This window comes from Helianthus annuus, chromosome 14, assembly GCF_002127325.2.
Source record: "Helianthus annuus cultivar XRQ/B chromosome 14, HanXRQr2.0-SUNRISE, whole genome shotgun sequence".
Taxonomy (NCBI): domain Eukaryota; kingdom Viridiplantae; phylum Streptophyta; class Magnoliopsida; order Asterales; family Asteraceae; genus Helianthus; species Helianthus annuus.
The window spans coordinates 141,346,517-141,367,034 of record NC_035446.2 but is presented as its reverse complement, the minus strand read 5'-3'; the positions used below and the strand labels follow the sequence as shown (position 1 = coordinate 141,367,034).

Genomic DNA, 20,518 nt, shown 5'->3' with positions numbered 1-20,518 from the left:
TACCCTCAACCCAGTAGTTTGAGTCAGCAAGGATACAATCCTAAAGGGTCGGATTATTGAAAGATAATGAATTAAGTTATTAATGCAAATTGTGGTAGGCCCCGCTTTCGGCGGTGACGTTACCCTCGGCTAAGTAGTCTGAGTCAGCAGGATACAGTCCTAAATAGCCGGGTTATAGTATTAATAGTAGTTAACTTATGAGGGGGTCAAAGAGTTTGGATCCCCGCCATCCAATACCTATGGGCATTGAAGGAGATCCTACTAAATTTGACCCAGGTCCCAAGCAGGACCTCTAAACGCTGAACAAGGGCAAGACCCTTACCAAACCGTTCCCTTAACCCCCGACCAGGTAGCCAACATACCTCCATATAGACCGTGGAGATATGAATGGTGAAAATCTTTTATTTTATATAGACAGTAAAATAATGCCAAGACACCACGGACAAACGATAAGGAAAGATCACCTTCAACATAAGTAACTAGTTATTAAAGTCATTAATACAAAACCAAATAAAAAGTGCAAAAGATTAAAAATAAAAAGTATTATACTAAACACTTGTCTTCACCAAGTGATGTAAGAGACTTAGGCAAACATGGCCTTGATTGTCAAGAACTCTTACGATCAATCTTGGATCCCGAGACGACTCACACACTCTATGATGGATAATGGATGATGGTGGTGGATGATGGTGTTATGGTGGTGGTGGGTGGTGGATGAAGTGTGAGAGAGGTGGTGTGCCAAGGGATGAGATGGAATGAAACCAAACACCCCTATTTATAGGCTGAACAGAAGGCTGGGCACGGCCCCGTGTCCGCTGGACACGGCCCCGTGCCCGTCTGACATTCTCTCTCTTCATTAATTGTAATTCGCAATTACAATTAATGCGCATGTCGTACTTTCACCACGCCCCCGTGCCCGCTGGACACGGCCCCGTGGTGGGCAATGGAAGCTTCTACTGGTTTGTCTTTTCTGCTGCTTCTTGGACACGGCCCCGTGTTCGCTGGACACGGGGCGTGTTCAGTCTTCTGTTTTCTCTTCTTTGCCTTGGGAGGTGCCGTTGAGGGTCCGGGCAGTCTACTTTTATTCCTTTTCTTGTATTTATGCTAGAATTAGTTGTCTTTTTGCTTCTTTTGTGATTTTGAGCTCATTTCATCCCGAAAATACAAAAGGAAGACAAAAACACTCTTTTTTCCAACATTAGTACTTAAAAAGGGTTAGTTTTATGCCTTAATTGATGTGATTTATATGTTGCATTTTACACACATCAAATACCCCCACACTTGAACTTTTGCTTGTCCTCAAGCAAAACTCTTTAAATGTGGCTTATACTCCCAAATGGAATAGGTAGAAGAGAAAGTTTTTTTTTTTTTTTTTTTTTTTAGCTTGTCCTAGAGTGTCGGGAATCCAAGGTCTTTGTAAGTTTTATTTTTATTTATTTACAATCCTATTCGTTATGATTTATTTTGAACGTTTATAAGATAAATTACTTATTTGGGCATAGCATGCCTTATTAAAATTCCATTTATATACAAGTTCACATACCTCACGGGGGATCAATCCTCCTCCTTTTTTAGCTTGTCCTAGAATGTATGAATCATGTGTATGAATGAAGGCCCGAACATAAGTATAAGTTTAATATGAATATGCACGTAAGTATGGGTATCAACATAAAACGTACGAGTAGTATGAGTATGAGTATACGTATAAGCATGAAACGTATAAATATAAGTATAAGCATAAAACACATGAGTATAAGTATGAATACGATTATAAGTATGAGCACAAAATGCATTGTTATGAATATGAGCGTAAGTGAAAGTATGAATACTAATGATTTCGTATATAGTATTAATTGAAACGTAAACAAGTTAAGCATGTAAAAGTGTTCAAAAGGTTGCGCATGTAAGTACGAATGATATAACTGAAATTTTCGCGATGCAACGACTAAAACGTGTATGATGATATGCATGTATAGTTGTTTAAACGAAACGTTGAGTTTATCGAGTCAAAATTAGTTTGAGCTTGGTTTGAAAGGTAGAATCTAGCTTGCATATGTAAGAGGATACAAAGTACTCATCGGTTATGCATAATATAGTTGGTAATGAATGGAATGCTACTTTTGTTTAAAAGATTTTATGTAATTCGAGGATGGTCGGTTCCCATGAAGTCTTCTTGCCCACGTGTTTTGTAAATTGGTGTAGGAAAAAGGTTTTCGATAGAAAGTAAGTTCGTTTCATCAAACAAGAAATTATGAATTTAGGAGGTTCTTGTGAAAACGAGGATCCTTAGAAAAGAATTTAGCAAAAGGACTTAGTGATTGTTAAAAGCTTTAACAAATGATTTGTTGATGTTGAAAAGAGTATTTGGTAAAACGATCCTATAACATCTTATTAGTAATTTGAGAAAGGTTAGTTTGATTTCGATTAAGAGTGGAAGTCTCTAGTATGATGATATAATATGAACGTGTTTTAGTAAATAAATCGGATGTGAAGTTCATGGGCAAGAGATTCACTAGACCGATTAAATAGATAGGTAGCATTTCGTAAGGTTTGGAAATTCGTGTAGTAAAACGTTTAAGACGTGATTAAGTATCTCGTGTATATGATCTATGTGGAACGTATAATGGAATAAAGAATAAGTTTGATAAAATAATAAATTTTGAAAACCGCATGAGTAGGGATTTGGTTAATGATAAACAATTTAGGTATAAAATATGATCGAGTTTGCATAATAAGATATTTTGGAGAGACGTTTTGGAAACGATCACCTAGGTAAAGGAATCACCCCTAACTCGTTGGTGAGTTCGTTTTTAAGGAAAGGGGAGTGGAGTTAATCGTCAAGGTAAGGAAATCACTCCTATCTCGATGATACGTCTCCACTTGTCGTTACAAGGATTATGAATTTAAATTATATGAAATCATGCATACGTATAAATGTATGGAAAAGATTCAATATGTTGTGTGTGTAAAAAGAGAATATCGAAAGTAAATTCAAATTTGAAAGATCGTATCGTATAAAATGAATAATAGAAACGCATGTTTAACCAAAGTTTGGAGTGTTCCAAAACGGAACTTTGACTAACCAAAGTGGTCGAAAAATCTTTTGAATTTGAGGAGCATGCTTTGGCCTAATAGGTAAAATACTCTCGCCGACAAGTCGGTTAACGGTATTTACCCTTCCGGTTACTACACGTCCCAAATCAATCGAAATTTCGAGACTTGGCGGGATTAAAAAAAATATCAAGGAGTGGAACTAGTCGCCAAGGTGCGGGTTTCACCCCTAACTTGACGGTTTCGTATCCTAAGTGTGGTTGGTACTTGTCGGGTCGAGATTTAGTTTCGACATGTTGACAAGGGTCCACTAGAATTTAAAATTTGAGATTTACCATTAAGATGTGGATTTCACTCCTAGCTTAATGGCGATATCTCGTGTAAAAAGATGAGTATATAGATTGAGCGTCGTTCACCAAATTGTGGGTTTCACGCCTATTTTGGTGAATTCGTCCCATTTGTATAATGTGAGGGTTTACGGATTTAGAATAGTCAGGTAGATGCATGAGGAAAAGTGTATGTCAAAAGAATACATAAACAAGTATAAACATATAAGAAAGCATATCAACAATGGTACATAAAGAATAAAGAATGAAACAATAAAACAAGTATTAACACATAGAGAAATAGGTCAAGAATAATACGTAAAGGATCGAACAACGAAACAAGTATTAACACATAAGAAGACAAGCATTAATGCATAAGAATAACATGTCGAATATTACCCACGAGTGACACATATGTTTAAAAGAGCATAAATAAGAAACAAATAAAGTATCATGTAGTAGTTCAAGCAAAACATACGAATAAGGCTCTAAAACTATAGACTAGGTAAAAGCATTCCTACTTTTCCTAATTCCCTATAGTTATGGCTCTGATACCAATCTGTCACACCCCAACCAATGGCGGAAACATCGGGATGAGACGAAGTGTGAAGATTGCAAGAGACTTCATAACGCTATTTGTGACAATATTTAATAAACCGGTTTCATTTCATAAGTAAATTGTCAACAATACAAGAAATACAATTAACAACAAGTTCAAAGGAAATACATAACAACATAATCAAAATTGATACAACATATTAAACCTAAACGTCTATATGTGTATCTAGGCATCAACGCTACTTCTTTTCATAGCATCATCATCCTCAACCTGTAACATGTTTAAAATAAAGTTCAATGCAAAAGCAAAGGCGAGTATACAAGTTTGGTACATACATAGCATAAGATAAAAGTGTGAACAATTCCTCATAACAAGCATGCGATTCAAGATAAACATTAAATATGGCATGTGTCTAACATATCAAACCAAGAAAACGCAACTTGCTCATGACATAACCAAAGTTTCAGTAGAGGCGGGTCGTTAATCCTATAGCGCTACATATGTCACGGTTTGGCTCGTACGAAGTTAATGATAAGTTCAACACATAAGAATCACCCAAATTTAAAGTATCAAGCCATCACATATACAAGCATGTTATAGGAATGTTCATGTGTTTAGACAAAAGTTCATGTGTAAGTTTCAATAGGTAAACATGTTACGCCCCAAAAGTGGTAAAAGTAAAAAGGGGAAAAGTACGAGTATACTCACGGTTTGCAAGTCTTTAAACTTGAGAATCCGAGAGCAAGTTGGTGGATGGATTAGTTTGGAGCACCTTGTCCTTCTACACGGGAAAGCAAAGGTGTGTGGGTTTGGCGTATAACGGAAGATTATAGATTCGGAGTTTTTTTTAAAATATATAGAAAGTAACATAGGTGAAAATAATCATCTTGTACACATAACTCTTGTTCTTGACACTATTGAAACTCAAAAGAGTTGGTATGATTTCATGGATTCTAAGATCCATTAGAGTCGTAACAAGGGCATGGTCATAGATGATGTAACGTCCACTTAACAAATAACTATTAAGTCATCATCAAGTCTTAGTTACTTAGATGTATACATATAGAATAACTTAGATATTATATAGTTTACAAGTCTTATGATTCAAGCATGAGGTAGGAGATTAATGTCTCCATTTAGGTACCTCTTTGTGTCATAGAATACATACATGAGGTAGGAAGAACAAGCTTCCATTTAGGCACCTCTATTGTTCACCACTACACTTGTTGTTATAAACAACAAGGAGGGTCATGAACATACAAGTATTAAGGTAATAACAACAACTAATCTATAGAAAAACATCAAGTAATGAGTGGATTCTTATGAAGGATAGCCTAGGCTAAACCAACCATCACACATACATCAAGTTTCACACTTGAACACTACTTGTGGGTAAATCCCTAATTAAAACAGAAAGTTTGTGAGGTTTTAACCTCTGATTTAAGTGTCTCAACCATGTTTTTAAGCTTAACCAACCATAAGAGAGGTTGTAAGCATTAGGACATTGGTGTGAGATGTGTTAGACACAAGTTGGATAAGAAATAACAAGTTGTTGATTAATAGTAAACAAAACAGAAAGTTTTAGTCCATTTTAGGGCAAATCCAAGCATGATTCTTCCAAGGAAAAACCAAGGATTCAAACCCAAGGACATAACAAAGCAATAGGAGGGAGAACCAAGTGATTTGGTTAAGAAATAAGCAAGTTACACTCACTTTAGTGAAGTTACAAGAATCTGTCCAAAACTCAGATTTACTGCAGATTGAGAGTGAATTTGTGAAGATTAGAGAGTTGTGAAAGTGTCAAATGGGTTGGAGAAGGTGGGTATTTATAATGGAGGAGTTAGAAGATGATTGGAGGTGATTAGAGGTGGATTAAAGGTGATTGGGTGAGGTTGGAGAGTTGGATTTCGTGCATGCAGCTCAAAGAAACACACCTTCTGCCGAAACAAGGGCGTCGCGTGACGTCTAGGACCCTCGCGTCACGCGGCGGGTAGGGGTTGTCTGACTTTCGTTTTATTACACTTAGGCCCCTGAAGTTTATATTTGGTTCCTTTAGGTGCAAAGTTGAGAGTTTAGGGACTTGTTTTGATATAAAAGCATAGTATAAGGTGTAATCAAGTATGGCGTTCATAATCAAAGTATATTTAAGCGTATGAATGTCGTAACTAAGTATCGTTCTCGTTCAAAACACATTCAAAGCATAAGTTTAGTTTAATCACAAGTTTAGCACATAGTTTTCAAGAATAACGTTCAAGCACCAATTTGATTCGCAAATTGAACGTATGAGTATAATTAGAGTGCGTGTAACATAATTGTAACAAAATACAAGTTTCATTAATGATCCAAGTCTTGATTTGATAATGATTACAAAGGAAGGAACGATTACAAGAATGCAAAGTTTCCAAAAATAGAATTACAAACAAGACTTGCTATAAATGGAAAGTACAAATAAGCAGGGCGTTACAGTCTCCCCTCCTTTAGAAAATTTTGTCCCGAAATTTATTCAAGAGGTAGACTTGAAGAGTTTTAGTAAAAATTTGAGGCTTGAAATTTTGAAATATTTTGAAAGGCACAAAACTTTGGAGAACGATAAGGTAAATTTGTGAGTTAGTTTTTTGCCTAAAATAATTTGAGGTGTCTGACATAGTTGAAAATATGTAGGTGTGTATACAGGTGAAGTGAGTTTAACCGCTTTGAGTAGCTTAAATTGGCGACGTATTTAAAAAGGTGACGTATTAAGAGAGAAAATGGTGACAAATGGTTTGTATTCTGATGGGACGTGGTAACGGAATCACATTTGTAGAAGATTGTTTATTGAGTGAAACGAGAAGGTTTGGCACCCTAAATAAAGCTTTAAAGGCATACTAAGTACAGTTACACAAAAGTTCAGAATAGGAAGACTATTTTATAGGTAAGTTAGAACTCGAATGTTTAAACAAGCTTAACTGCGAATGCGGTTTGTATGAACTAAAAGGACAAGGAGAATAGTACGAGTATAGAATGAACGAATGACTCTTAAAGAGTACAAGTATGAGATTAGCATAAATGTTGGATAGATGAACGTAGTGTGTTAAGGATGAAGTCTCGTCATGGATAATCGGGTATAATGCGTTTGTGAGTTGCGTGAAGTTGTATTAGGTCCAAAAGGTCCGCAAGACACTGAATTTCTCATGGCACGTTCCTACGAAATTTTTGTAACATGATGAAAACACTTATATATAGGAAGTACCAGCGGCGTATCCACCATGTTTTGACCATGTTACGTCCGTTTCGTATTCGGTGTCATGTTACGTTCCGTGTCTTACCACACACAGTAGCACACTCTATGGTTCTCATGCGCTTATCACTATAATCCCGTGTGCACCCGTGATTATATTGATCATCGTATGGTCCGCATAGCTTGTACTAGTTATGTATGAATTAGGGTATAAAAAAAAAATTTAGAATGTGTACGTATAAGAATGTAGTATGTAAGCAAATCCATGCTTAAGTATGCGTGGGACCCACGCAAGCGAATCCCTCGGGTTACGCTCGCGTATAGGTACGAATGTATGAATCATGTGTATGAATGAAGGCCCGAACATAAGTATAAGTTTAATATGAATATGCACGTAAGTATGGGTATCAACATAAAACGTACGAGTAGTATGAGTATGAGTATGAGTATACGTATAAGCATGAAACGTATAAATATAAGTATAAGCATAAAACACATGAGTATAAGTATGAATACGATTATAAGTATGAGCACAAAATGCATTGTTATGAATATGAGCGTAAGTGAAAGTATGAATACTAATGATTTCGTATATAGTATTAATTGAAACGTAAACAAGTTAAGCATGTAAAAGTGTTCAAAAGGTTGCGCATGTAAGTACGAATGATATAACTGAAATTTTCGCGATGCAACGACTAAAACGTGTATGATGATATGCATGTATAGTTGTTTAAACGAAACGTTGAGTTTATCGAGTCAAAATTAGTTTGAGCTTGGTTTGAAAGGTAGAATCTAGCTTGCATATGTAAGAGGATACAAAGTACTCATCGGTTATGCATAATATAGTTGGTAATGAATGGAATGCTACTTTTGTTTAAAAGATTTTATGTAATTCGAGGATGGTCGGTTCCCATGAAGTCTTCTTGCCCACGTGTTTTGTAAATTGGTGTAGGAAAAAGGTTTTCGATAGAAAGTAAGTTCGTTTCATCAAACAAGAAATTATGAATTTAGGAGGTTCTTGTGAAAACGAGGATCCTTAGAAAAGAATTTAGCAAAAGGACTTAGTGATTGTTAAAAGCTTTAACAAATGATTTGTTGATGTTGAAAAGAGTATTTGGTAAAACGATCCTATAACATCTTATTAGTAATTTGAGAAAGGTTAGTTTGATTTCGATTAAGAGTGGAAGTCTCTAGTATGATGATATAATATGAACGTGTTTTAGTAAATAAATCGGATGTGAAGTTCATGGGCAAGAGATTCACTAGACCGATTAAATAGATAGGTAGCATTTCGTAAGGTTTGGAAATTCGTGTAGTAAAACGTTTAAGACGTGATTAAGTATCTCGTGTATATGATCTATGTGGAACGTATAATGGAATAAAGAATAAGTTTGATAAAATAATAAATTTTGAAAACCGCATGAGTAGGGATTTGGTTAATGATAAACAATTTAGGTATAAAATATGATCGAGTTTGCATAATAAGATATTTTGGAGAGACGTTTTGGAAACGATCACCTAGGTAAAGGAATCACCCCTAACTCGTTGGTGAGTTCGTTTTTAAGGAAAGGGGAGTGGAGTTAATCGTCAAGGTAAGGAAATCACTCCTATCTCGATGATACGTCTCCACTTGACGTTACAAGGATTATGAATTTAAATTATATGAAATCATGCATACGTATAAATGTATGGAAAAGATTCAATATGTTGTGTGTGTGTAAAAAGAGAATATCGAAAGTAAATTCAAATTTGAAAGATCGTATCGTATAAAATGAATAATAGAAACGCATGTTTAACCAAAGTTTGGAGTGTTCCAAAACGGAACTTTGACTAACCAAAGTGGTCGAAAAATCTTTTGAATTTGAGGAGCATGCTTTGGCCTAATAGGTAAAATACTCTCGCCGACAAGTCGGTTAACGGTATTTACCCTTCCGGTTACTACACGTCCCAAATCAATCGAAATTTCGAGACTTGGCGGGATTAAAAAAAATATCAAGGAGTGGAACTAGTCGCCAAGGTGCGGGTTTCACCCCTAACTTGACGGTTTCGTATCCTAAGTGTGGTTGGTACTTGTCGGGTCGAGATTTAGTTTCGACATGTTGACAAGGGTCCACTAGAATTTAAAATTTGAGATTTACCATTAAGATGTGGATTTCACTCCTAGCTTAATGGCGATATCTCGTGTAAAAAGATGAGTATATAGATTGAGCGTCGTTCACCAAATTGTGGGTTTCACGCCTATTTTGGTGAATTCGTCCCATTTGTATAATGTGAGGGTTTACGGATTTAGAATAGTCAGGTAGATGCATGAGGAAAAGTGTATGTCAAAAGAATACATAAACAAGTATAAACATATAAGAAAGCATATCAACAATGGTACATAAAGAATAAAGAATGAAACAATAAAACAAGTATTAACACATAGAGAAATAGGTCAAGAATAATACGTAAAGGATCGAACAACGAAACAAGTATTAACACATAAGAAGACAAGCATTAATGCATAAGAATAACATGTCGAATATTACCCACGAGTGACACATATGTTTAAAAGAGCATAAATAAGAAACAAATAAAGTATCATGTAGTAGTTCAAGCAAAACATACGAATAAGGCTCTAAAACTATAGACTAGGTAAAAGCATTCCTACTTTTCCTAATTCCCTATAGTTATGGCTCTGATACCAATCTGTCACACCCCAACCAATGGCGGAAACATCGGGATGAGACGAAGTGTGAAGATTGCAAGAGACTTCATAACGCTATTTGTGACAATATTTAATAAACCGGTTTCATTTCATAAGTAAATTGTCAACAATACAAGAAATACAATTAACAACAAGTTCAAAGGAAATACATAACAACATAATCAAAATTGATACAACATATTAAACCTAAACGTCTATATGTGTATCTAGGCATCAACGCTACTTCTTTTCATAGCATCATCATCCTCAACCTGTAACATGTTTAAAATAAAGTTCAATGCAAAAGCAAAGGCGAGTATACAAGTTTGGTACATACATAGCATAAGATAAAAGTGTGAACAATTCCTCATAACAAGCATGCGATTCAAGATAAACATTAAATATGGCATGTGTCTAACATATCAAACCAAGAAAACGCAACTTGCTCATGACATAACCAAAGTTTCAGTAGAGGCGGGTCGTTAATCCTATAGCGCTACATATGTCACGGTTTGGCTCGTACGAAGTTAATGATAAGTTCAACACATAAGAATCACCCAAATTTAAAGTATCAAGCCATCACATATACAAGCATGTTATAGGAATGTTCATGTGTTTAGACAAAAGTTCATGTGTAAGTTTCAATAGGTAAACATGTTACGCCCCAAAAGTGGTAAAAGTAAAAAGGGGAAAAGTACGAGTATACTCACGGTTTGCAAGTCTTTAAACTTGAGAATCCGAGAGCAAGTTGGTGGATGGATTAGTTTGGAGCACCTTGTCCTTCTACACGGGAAAGCAAAGGTGTGTGGGTTTGGCGTATAACGGAAGATTATAGATTCGGAGTTTTTTTTAAAATATATAGAAAGTAACATAGGTGAAAATAATCATCTTGTACACATAACTCTTGTTCTTGACACTATTGAAACTCAAAAGAGTTGGTATGATTTCATGGATTCTAAGATCCATTAGAGTCGTAACAAGGGCATGGTCATAGATGATGTAACGTCCACTTAACAAATAACTATTAAGTCATCATCAAGTCTTAGTTACTTAGATGTATACATATAGAATAACTTAGATATTATATAGTTTACAAGTCTTATGATTCAAGCATGAGGTAGGAGATTAATGTCTCCATTTAGGTACCTCTTTGTGTCATAGAATACATACATGAGGTAGGAAGAACAAGCTTCCATTTAGGCACCTCTATTGTTCACCACTACACTTGTTGTTATAAACAACAAGGAGGGTCATGAACATACAAGTATTAAGGTAATAACAACAACTAATCTATAGAAAAACATCAAGTAATGAGTGGATTCTTATGAAGGATAGCCTAGGCTAAACCAACCATCACACATACATCAAGTTTCACACTTGAACACTACTTGTGGGTAAATCCCTAATTAAAACAGAAAGTTTGTGAGGTTTTAACCTCTGATTTAAGTGTCTCAACCATGTTTTTAAGCTTAACCAATCATAAGAGAGGTTGTAAGCATTAGGACATTGGTGTGAGATGTGTTAGACACAAGTTGGATAAGAAATAACAAGTTGTTGATTAATAGTAAACAAAACAGAAAGTTTTAGTCCATTTTAGGGCAAATCCAAGCATGATTCTTCCAAGGAAAAACCAAGGATTCAAACCCAAGGACATAACAAAGCAATAGGAGGGAGAACCAAGTGATTTGGTTAAGAAATAAGCAAGTTACACTCACTTTAGTGAAGTTACAAGAATCTGTCCAAAACTCAGATTTACTGCAGATTGAGAGTGAATTTGTGAAGATTAGAGAGTGAGTTGTGAAAGTGTCAAATGGGTTGGAGAAGGTGGGTATTTATAATGGAGGAGTTAGAAGATGATTGGAGGTGATTAGAGGTGGATTAAAGGTGATTGGGTGAGGTTGGAGAGTTGGATTTCGTGCATGCAGCTCAAAGAAACACACCTTCTGCCGAAACAAGGGCGTCGCGTGACGTCTAGGACCCTCGCGTCACGCGGCGGGTAGGGGTTGTCTGACTTTCGTTTTATTACACTTAGGCCCCTGAAGTTTATATTTGGTTCCTTTAGGTGCAAAGTTGAGAGTTTAGGGACTTGTTTTGATATAAAAGCATAGTATAAGGTGTAATCAAGTATGGCGTTCATAATCAAAGTATATTTAAGCGTATGAATGTCGTAACTAAGTATCGTTCTCGTTCAAAACACATTCAAAGCATAAGTTTAGTTTAATCACAAGTTTAGCACATAGTTTTCAAGAATAACGTTCAAGCACCAATTTGATTCGCAAATTGAACGTATGAGTATAATTAGAGTGCGTGTAACATAATTGTAACAAAATACAAGTTTCATTAATGATCCAAGTCTTGATTTGATAATGATTACAAAGGAAGGAACGATTACAAGAATGCAAAGTTTCCAAAAATAGAATTACAAACAAGACTTGCTATAAATGGAAAGTACAAATAAGCAGGGCGTTACATGGGTGGTTGGGTTAGTTAGAAAAAAGGGCGAAAATCGTAAAAAGCGTCGGTTTTCGTGACATACCTTGTTTTTAGTGACTTTTTATTTTGAAGTATTTCTCCAAATAAGCTTTTATATAGCTTTTGTTTGTTTTTGACTTCATTATCATTTTTTTTTCATCACATAAAAAGGCGAGTTTACGAAAAACCGAGCTTGTTACTAAAATAAAAGAGTGAAAAATAAAAAGGGTTTTTGGTGGGTAAAAAGGGTTTTTTGGGGTAATGAAATGAAAGGTTTAGGCTCAAAGGGGCTATCTAGGGGGATTTTGGGTAGGTGGTAAAAAAATGAAAAATAATGGTTTAGAAAGAAAAATATGGTTAGTCCTAATGCCTCCATCACTTACTTACTTGGGTTTAAGTTGGTAAGGACCGGGAATGTATTGTCGTGGCAAGTTCTAGAGTTGTAAGAACCAAGCGGCTATTCACACAAGAAACGAAAAATGAGCATTTAGTCTAAATATGTATATCTTTATGCTCAATAAAGGCTCAAAACTCACTTTTGTGGGAATGGGTTTTTAATATGATCAAGTATATATAACCGAATTTTTAACTAGACTTGTTATGCCGTTTCGTAATTTTCTTATGTTGGTTCTTTGTTATCACGACGCTATCGGTTGTAAATTTGTAAAAATATAACCTTTTTAGAACTTGTTATTCCCAACTTAAACTAAGACAAGTAAATGATAAAAAAATGGAAAAGTTTTTGAAAAAAATTTGGGGTGTTTAGCGGTTCCAATAGAGTTTTGTGTAAGGCTTGTATTTAGGATTTGCAAAATTCAAGGTTTTAGCATCCCCCCCACACTTAAATTACACATTGTCATCAATGTGTCCAAAAATAAGGTTTTTGGTTGATTAGAATGTGCAAAAGTAAGTTAAAAAGCAAAGATTTATGTTACTGGCATCCTGGACACGGCCCCGTGGTGACCGGGCACGGCCCCGTGGTCAAGTGCCAGTAACGAAAATTAAAGAATTGAAACAGAAGCCTGGACACGGGGGCGTGTCCGCTGAACAAGGCCCGTGTCCAGTTACCTGAACTGGGTGTTTTTCTGCAGGTGGCTCAGCACGGGGGCGTGTTGGTTGGGCACGGCCCGTGTTGAGCCTTCTGTGATGGAGATTTGTGTCGGGTTGCTCTGTTCTTTGTGCATGGGTCCATTTTTCTCGTTCCCCTTTTCATCCATTACCACCATGAGTGTGTTTTATTCTGCAAAATAAAACTAAAAGATTAAACTAAACTAAGGATAGTTCCGCGGAATGCCTCCGTGGTGCGCCACGTTTATAAGGGTCCTTGGCTAGACCCAATGCGAGGTTATATATTTTCTGAGTGGGATGTTTGGCGTCCCATGTTACACCGTCGGAGAGCAGCATCCAAGCTCGAATCAATAACCTTCATGTAATTGACCGGGTCGTCGTCTTCTATTCTCTTCCCAACTCCGAATTTCACTTCATCATCCCCATACCTTAAGGTGAGTGTCCCGTCATTCATATCCACCACTGCTTGGGCTGTGGCAAGGAAGGGTCTCCCTAGTATAAGGGGGACCTCGGTGTCTTCCTCCATATCGAGTATGACAAAGTCAGCTGGATAAACGAATCTGCTTACCTTTACCAAGACATTCTCGATGACACCTTGTGGGAATTTGACGGATCGATCAGCGAGTTGTATGCTCATTTTTGTAGGGCTCGTGGTTCCCAAGCCGAGCCTTTTGAACATTGACGAGGGCATGAGGTTAATGCTAGCCCCTAGGTCGGCTAAGGCATTGCGAACGGGCGATTCCCCTATTGAGCATGGAATCGTGAAGCTTCCGGGATCGATTTTCTTTTGGGGAAGTTTATTGAGCACGAGGGCAGAGCATTCTTCGCCTAAATTAACTAATTGCAAATTTTCAATTTTCTTTTTATGTGTAAGGAAGTCCCTCATGAATTTAGAGTACTTGGGCATTTGAGTTAGGACTTCGATAAAAGGAATATTGACATGCAATTGTTTTAACAGACTTTCGAATTTTGCGAATTGCTCATTTGTCTTTTGACGAATTAACCTACCGGGGTACGGAACTCGAGGAGCCTTGGTCGGCTCTGGTGATGGAGGAGAGTTCTTCTCCTGCAGAGGTGTCGGTACTGTTTCTTCCGTTGGCGGTGGCACTTCTGCAGGCCCTACGGTGCGGTTTCGTAATGTGATGAGGTGAACTTGCGCCTTTGGGTTTGTTTCGGTATTGCTAGGTAATGCGCCTTGCGGTCTCTCGGAAAAATTTTGAGCTATTTGATTTAATTGTTTTTCTATGTTTTGAATGCTAGCTTGTTGATTTCTAAAATTAGATTCTAATTGTAGAAATCTTTCCGAGTTTTTCTTATCAGTGTCAGAGACGAGGCGAGATATAGTATCTTCGAGCCTTTCTCGTCCACCTTGTTGAGTAAAATTTTGTGACTCATTTCTTGGTTGCTGAAAGTTTGTTCGTTGGGTTTGTTGGTTACTACTATTGCCGGGTTCCCTCCAACCAAGGTTTGGGTGGTTTCGCCATCCTTGGTTGTAAGTTCCCGTTGGGGGACCCGACGGCCTAGGTCTATTATCAATGTAGTTTACCATTTCTTGTTGATCGTCTGTTTCTTTCATGCAACTCCAATTTTCATGTGACCCACCACACCCTTCACAAGCCATAACCGAGACTGTTTTTGTCATTTCCAATTTTTTTATTTTTGAAGAAAGGGCCTCGATTTGGGCTTGTAAAGAAGTGCTTTCATCGACCTTATGGGCGCCCGGGGCGATAGACTTATTTCCCCGGGGGGTGTGCCATTGAAAATTGGTTTGAGCAATTTCCTCAATTTGATTATATATTTCGTGTGGGCGTCGATTACCTAAAAGTCCCCCGGAGCTAGAATCAAGTGTCTGCCTAGTGTGTGGTAACAATCCATTATAGAAAGTGGATACTTGTTGCCATATTGCGAGGCCGTGATGGGGACACTTGCGTAATAGCTCCTTGAATCTTTCCCAAGTTTCATATAAGGATTCCCCGTCCTCTTGTGAATATGTATTAATTTCAGCCATTAACTTAGCAGTTTTAGCAGGAGGGAAATACTTATATAGAAATTTTTGGGCTAGTTCATCCCAGGTGTTTACCGATCCAGCTGGGAGGGCGTTGAGCCAAGCTTTCGCTCAGTCTTTTAGTGAGAAGGGAAACATACGGAGGCGGATGGCGTCGTTTGATGCTCCATTGATCCGAAAGGTATCACATATTTCCAAGAAATTAGTTATATGTAGATGGGGATCCTCGTCCGCAAGCCCGTGGAAGGTTGCGGAGTTTTGGAGCATTTGTATCAAATGCGGCCGAAGTTCAAAGTTATTGGCTTCGACACTCGGAGCATTGATAGCGGCGCCTAGATTACCTACGGTGGGTCGTAGATAATCCATAAGGGTACGTTGGTCCGCCATTGGAGGTGGATCACCCGAAACCTTCTCTTGGTTTTTGGCTTTTAACCTTTTTCTGAGAAAGCGTTCGGGTTCTTCTAGTGGTTCTTTTATGTCTTTATTGGAACTGGAGCTCATACACTACGTGAGGTTGGCGTCGGGTTCCAAGTCCTGCAATAAAAACAGAAAAGAATGTTGGTCAGAAGGTTCACCACGGCCCCGTGTTGAGCGAACACGGCCCGTGGTCGGAATTTCAGTGATTGTTTTCCAGATCCCAGTTACTGGAAGTTGGACACGGCTCCGTGTTGCACCGGCACGGCCCCGTGGTCAGCCTTCTGTAACTTGGAAAACAAAAACTGCCAGTGACGATGCTGAGCACGGCCCGTGTCCGACCAGGCATGGCCCCGTGCTGAGCTCTGCAGAAGCTGAAAATCTACGAAAAAATCCTAAAAATAAAAGAAAAAAAATATGATTAGGCCATTGATTCCTAACTTTCTTAAAATCCTTGTGTCCCCGGCAACGGCGCCAAAAACTTGATGTGTGTCGGTGTGTATATATTTTAATGAGTATTTAAGCCCCTTTATACACTTTTAGCCAAGTTTTAAATTTATAAAACACGATATTTACTAACACTAAACACACATATGGGCAAGTGCACCCATCGTGGACGTAGTATAGTGTTGGTAAGATACCGAGGTCGTCCAAGGACACAAGAGCTTTTAATACCGGTTTATCCTCAACGTCTAATCAAATCAAAAAGTGAGAAAAATGTTTTAAACTAAGAAAAATAAAAACTAACTAAATGCTGAAAAATAAAATAAAATAAAAACAGATAGACAAGATGAATCACTTGGATCCGACCCGTGTATTAGTATAACCTTTGATTATTTTCGCACTTTTGCACTTGTTTAAGAGATTATCTTAGTTATTGTAGTAGGCCCCTCTTTTGAAGGCGACGTTACCCTCAACCCAGTAGTTTGAGTCAGCAAGGATACAATCCTAAAGGGTCGGATTATTGAAAGATAATGAATTAAGTTATTAATGCAAATTGTGGTAGGCCCCGCTTTCGGCGGTGACGTTACCCTCGGCTAAATAGTCTGAGTCAGCAGGGATACAGTCCTAAATAGCCGGGTTATAGTATTAATAGTAGTTAACTTATGAGGGGGTCAAAGAGTTTGGATCCCCGCCATCCAATACCTATGGGCATTGAAGGAGATCCTACTAAATTTGACCCAGGTCCCAAGCAGGACCTCTAAACGCTGAACAAGGGCAAGACCCTTACCAAACCGTTCCCTTAACCCCCGACCAGGTAGCCAACATACCTCCATATAGACCGTGGAGATATGAATGGTGAAAATCTTTTATTTTATATAGACAGTAAAATAATGCCAAGACACCACGGACAAACGATAAGGAAAGATCACCTTCAACATAAGTAACTAGTTATTAAAGTCATTAATACAAAACCAAATAAAAAGTGCAAAAGATTAAAAATAAAAAGTATTATACTAAACACTTGTCTTCACCAAGTGATGTAAGAGACTTAGGCAAACATGGCCTTGATTGTCAAGAACTCTTACGATCAATCTTGGATCCCGAGACGACTCACACACTCTATGATGGATAATGGATGATGGTGGTGGATGATGGTGTTATGGTGGTGGTGGGTGGTGGATGAAGTGTGAGAGAGGTGGTGTGCCAAGGGATGAGATGGAATGAAACCAAGCACCCCTATTTATAGGCTGAACAGAAGGCTGGGCACGGCCCCGTGTCCGCTGGACACGGCCCCGTGCCCGTCTGACATTCTCTCTCTTCATTAATTGTAATTCGCAATTACAATTAATGCGCCTGCTGTACTTTCACCACGCCCCCGTGCCCACTGGACACGGCCCCGTGGTGGGCAATGGAAGCTTCTACTGGTTTGTCTTTTCTGCTGCTTCTTGGACACGGCCCCGTGTTCGCTGGACACGGGGCGTGTTCAGTCTTCTGTTTTCTCTTCTTTGCCTTGGGAGGTGCCGTTGAGGGTCCGGGCAGTCTACTTTTATTCCTTTTCTTGTATTTATGCTAGAATTAGTTGTCTTTTTGCTTCTTTTGTGATTTTGAGCTCATTTCATCCCGAAAATACAAAAGGAAGACAAAAACACTCTTTTTTCCAACATTAGTACTTAAAAAGGGTTAGTTTTATGCCTTAATTGATGTGATTTATATGTTGCATTTTACACACATCAATTGGATATGAAAACTTGATGGTGAGTAATATCCGCTCTCACTCATAGGGTCTGTTTGGTATGGGGTAATGGAATGGACGAGGGAATGCAATGGATCATTACCATTCCATGTCTTGTTTGGTTACCATGTGAATGGAATGAATTATTATTATGTATTGTTCAGCAGGCATGAAAAACAGAGTAATAAAATTAGCGGGGAGTGGTGGTGGTGGTTGGTGGTAGTGATTGTGGGTGGCTATAGGTGCCGATGGTGGGTGTCATCGGCGGCGATGGGTGGTGGTGGTGGCGGCGAGTGGCGGTGCGGCGGTGACGACGAATGGTGGTGGTGAGAAGGTGGCCGTTGGTGGTGGGTGGCAACAAAGGCGGCGGCTGGTGGTGGCGGTGGTGGTGGTGTCGACGATGGTGGTGGGCGGCGGCGGTGGCGGCGAGTGGCGTTGGCGGTTGGTCGCAGCTGTGGGTCATAACGGTGGCGAGTGGGTGGCGGCGATGGCATCGGTGGTGGGTGGTGGTGGTGGTGGTGGGTTGTGGCGAAGGTCATGGGTTGTGGTGTTGTTGATGAAATGAAAAAAAACATGGGGGGTGGAAGGAATAATTTTGAGTGAATGGAATGCCTTTTGGAATGGGTGATTCCATTCCATTGACCAACCAAACACTTTTTTCTTCATTCACTCGTAATCACTCATTCCATTTCACCTCTCATTACTGCATACCAAACGCTATCATAATGATTATGTTGGATGGAGTGTTGTCACCTTGATGTTGGTAAAGAATACAAGCTTTTATAGACGACTCACACATATCATACGGTTAACAACTCATTAATTCTGAATCATCTTATATGACACCAATATTCTTGTTTAAATCTGCTTGATATTGTTTGAATGTGAACGTTTTAATATGAGCAAAATATCTTGGGAGTGACAACATGTGAACGTCCTAGTATTCATATCTTGATCTAAGGATCTTGGGAGCAGCATATGAAGGTTTAGTTTGTGCAAATCGTTGCCCTCGTCTAATACGTTGAGTGAAGCTTTTGGCTTGAGTGAAACCGCAACTTGTATGCTTAGCTTAGGTGAAGCTGACTTAAACTAGCTCAGGCCTCATGTAGATTTGCTTTATAACAAACTTTTGAATGTTTAACAAGAGATAAAAGATGACATGTTTAGTTTTGCGTATTCAATGTAATACGAAAAAAGCTACTTGGTGAAGTATTTTTAGATTTTCTACTTTTTTTTATAACCAATCAGTTTTAAACTGTAATAATATCTGCATTTTTTAAGTATTAGTTATCAACCTATGTAAGTATTATGTAGTCATATCGTGTGCATTGGTTGTGTTGTCTGCATTCTTTTGTTGTAACCTAGGCATTGTTGTTTGTGAGATGGGTTTGTGTGCCTCATTTTATGATTAAATAAAGGAATATTGGATTTTAATAATCCAAACTACTCGCCGTTGGTCGCCAACAGTCCCAACTTCAAAAATAACCACTGACAGTTCCAACTTTTGACATATTGGCCACCAATGGACCCTGACTAACAGAACCCTAACGTCGTTAGTCTCCGGTCGCCGAAAACCCGTTTTTGTCTATAAAAAGGTTTCTAAAGGTCCGATCTAAGGTTACAAAGAGGTTTGGGATGAAAATATTGAGTTTTCCGGCCAAAAGGTTGAGTTTTTCGGTGAAAAAGGAGTTTTCCGACGACATTAATAATTGGGGCTTTTACTAGAAAAAGGTTCCCAAAGGTCCATAATTAGGTTACAAAGAGATTCGGGACAAAAATGTTGAGTTTTCCGGCCAAAAATGATTTTTCCAGCCAAAAAACGTTTTTCTGACGACCGGAGACTAACGACGTTAGAGTTCTGTTAGTCAGGGTCCATTGGAGGCCAATATGTTAAAAGTTAGGACTGCCAATGGTTATTTTTAAAGTTGGAACTGTTGGCGGGTAACGACGAATAGTTGGGATTATTAAAATCCAGTATTCCTTAAATAAAAGTATCAAACGTGATGTTTTTACGTGGCATGACAATTTGTTGCATGTATGAAAGAGATATGTTTAGGCTATCGACTATAGGTAACGTTCGGAATTTAATTGATGACCAGAGGCGAAGTATAGAAGGGGCGGGGAGAGGCGTCCGACCCCCCGAACTTTTCCCTCAGTAGTGTTATATATGTAGTTTTTTATAGAAATTTTGGGGTATATACGTTTTCGACCCCCCGGTTCTATAGAAATTTTTGGGTACATGCGTTTTCGACCCCCCTCCCCCTGGTCATTCGGGTCAAACTTCGCCACCGTTGATGACAACCATCATATTATACGTACCATACGTGTTTTAGAAAAATAAAAGTAACTTTTATTACATTTTCATATGTTTATAGTGAGCAACACGACAAATACAAACGAGAGAAATTAACCTCTTAACACATTTACAAAGTTTGATTGAGGTGATTGCCTATGATCAATGTATTATAGATAAATTTACCGAACTTACGCAAAGGTAGTAAATATTCGTGAAACCCAGTTGGAGCTACAAGCTTCAATCTATGC

General features: G+C 38.2%; 1 non-coding gene across 1 annotated transcript; it reads left to right on the top strand.

The window, feature by feature from the left end:
* The first annotated feature begins 15,286 nt into the window (after positions 1 to 15,286).
* LOC118486983 lies at positions 15,287 to 15,393 on the top strand. Its single transcript, XR_004880150.1, has one exon. It is a non-coding gene; the product is annotated as a small nucleolar RNA R71 (small nucleolar RNA).
* The last annotated feature ends 5,125 nt before the right edge of the window (positions 15,394 to 20,518 follow it).